Source organism: Stigmatopora argus, chromosome 3 (genome assembly GCF_051989625.1).
Source record: "Stigmatopora argus isolate UIUO_Sarg chromosome 3, RoL_Sarg_1.0, whole genome shotgun sequence".
In the NCBI taxonomy this organism is placed as follows: Eukaryota; Metazoa; Chordata; class Actinopteri; order Syngnathiformes; family Syngnathidae; genus Stigmatopora; species Stigmatopora argus.
This window is the reverse complement of record NC_135389.1, coordinates 2,407,668-2,410,167: the sequence shown is the minus strand read 5'-3', so window position 1 is coordinate 2,410,167 and position 2,500 is coordinate 2,407,668. Positions and strand designations below refer to the sequence as shown.

The window sequence follows — 2,500 nt, the reverse complement described above, 5'->3', positions numbered from 1 at the left end:
CCTGGCTCCAGGTGTGAAAGGAGCAGTAAGCGCTATGGGCGACCCCCCTCTTTTTGTTTGCACCAGGTGTGCTTGTCGGGTGAGGGGTCCGCATCTGTGAAGGGGGGCTGGCCGTAAAGTGGGCTTCTTGCCTGGCTCCACATTTTTCGGCTATTTTCTTCCTTTTTTCTGTGTGTCTTCAGCAAGATTCAAAAGCAGGCAGACTTTTAAAGGGAATTCTCATGTTCCTTCTTAAGATTTTGGTTCTCTGAGAATTCCTCATAGGCCTTCCTCTTAGCTCATCTCACCAAAGGTCGTACCTCTTGAGCTCATGTTCATAAGGATGTTCATAGCGAGGGCCCCAATCTTGAAATGTGTGACTAGTACATGAACTTGTGAAAAACATATCATTCTTGTTCTCCATGAAGATAGAAAGTTTCTTGAGTAAAGACAACCACCTAAAGCAGCTCCTCATCCTTTCTGTCCAGAATCTTCACAAGCATGTTAACCATGTTTTTGTTTCATTCTTCAATGATCAGGAAAATCTCTCGGCATGAATTTCACATCTTCTTACTTCATGTCCCTTTGTTTGAAGGTTTTTTTTAAACAATGGTCACATGTTACGCTATTAATACATTTAAGGCGATATTTTATGCCGATTCTCTAGGGACGTCCCATCTAATTTATTATCTCTTTAATACTTATCTTTTATTATCCTATTTATCCGTCTACGTCGTCTTTTTAACCGTTACTCTCTTGCGCAGCAATCCTCTCGATTCTCGAGCACGTCTCGGCGTACTTCCGGTTCTTAACACATGCTTCCGGTTTATATAATAGTACTATACTTTTTAATCGAGCGCTTTCTTACTCATCGGGTGCAGTATTTTTCTAAGCTTTATTTTTGACAATCTCCAGAAATCCTTTACCGAGGGACTATTTCACCCCCTAGGTTAAAGCCGCGTCACGAGCTTGCCTTACGAACGTAACTTATGGCCGAAGTGTACGTCCGCCGCATACCTTGTGTATTTCCTTCTTTTTTGACATACATACTCCCCAACGATATGCAACTATATTCTATTTATGAAGCGTTTTCCTTCGACTTTCTCACGATTGGAAAAACGGGATTTCCACCAGCCCTGTCCTAAATATTAATTTTAAACAGCCCCGTCTCTTGTGCCTCCTCTTCGATGGGGGGTTCGTTCTTCAAACGGGCCGCGATCGACCGAAATGCCCTCTCTTTCAAAGTAAGAGTAGCTGACGTCAGAAATCCTGGCTTTCAGTCCACCGCGGTCCGAAAATTCAGAAATAAATCTCCCGGGTTTCTAAGGCACCAGAAAATGTTGGATCTAATCGATAAACATTCAATAACTTTGAATTAGAGGAAGCACACAGTCGGCCATGATGAGTTTTATCTAGCTTCAGCTGAAGGAGGGAGTCAGAGCAGCCAGGGCCAGGAGTGCGTCTGTCCTCCAGCCTGGCTAGTTTGAAATCCCTGAATCCCCCCAACAGGTCGACCAGTTTTATTGACAAAGGTCATGTGACATAGGTACAAACTTTAGGCGGGAAAATGTGAACAAAGAAATGGGTGTGTCATGGTAGATGACGCGCCCCTAACTCATAGGTGTCACGGACGGAAATTTCCGCTAGGTCATGCAAAATTCTATTCCAGTGACTACACTAAATAAACCTATTGACTAACAAAAAGTATAAGAATACATTCCATACTCCACACATACAGTAAGACATCATGGTTTGAAATCATGCATGGGACGAAAGGTTCCCCTGCTTAAACTAGCACATGTCAAGCTATATCTTAAGTTTCCCAATGACCATTTGGATTATACCGAGGAGTCATGGGGAAACGTTTTGTGGTCAGATGAGACCAAATTAGAACGTTTTGGTCATAATTCCACTAACCAAGTTTGGAGCAGAAAGAATGATGAAAGTCATCTCAAGAACACCATCTCTACTGTGAAGCATGGGATTGTTTTTCTGCATATGGGACTGGGCAAATGCACAGTATTAAGGAGAGGATGACCTGGCCATGTATTGTGACATTTTGGGGAACAACTTACTTTCCTCAGTCTGAGCATTGAAGATGGGTCCTAGCTGGGTCACCCAACATGACAATGACCCAAAGCACAAAGCCAGGAAAACCAAGGTTTATGTGTGGATTAGACAGACCTAAATTCATTAGAAAATTCTTGGATGGAGTTCAGAATCTGTGCTTTTCAGCGACAGCCCAGAAACCTGACTGATCTAGAGAAGATCTCTGTGGATGGAGGAGTAGGCCAAAATCCCTCCTGTAGTGTGTGCAAACCTGGTGAAAAACTACAGGAAATATTTGACCTCAGTAATTTCAAAGAAAAGCTACTATACCAAATATTCACATTGGTTGTCTCAGGTGTTCCAATCCTTATTTGCAGCTGTATCACACACAAATAATGGGATTTCTAGATTTTTCCTTTTAGATTATCTCGCTCACAGTGGACATGCACATATGATGAAAATTTCAGACCCC

General features: G+C 42.5%; 1 protein-coding gene across 6 annotated transcripts in view; it reads left to right on the top strand.

The window, feature by feature from the left end:
- Window positions 1-2,500, top strand: part of vps4a (vacuolar protein sorting 4 homolog A) — a 131,591-nt gene that overhangs the window by 21,169 nt on the left and 107,922 nt on the right. The window lies entirely within an intron of this gene.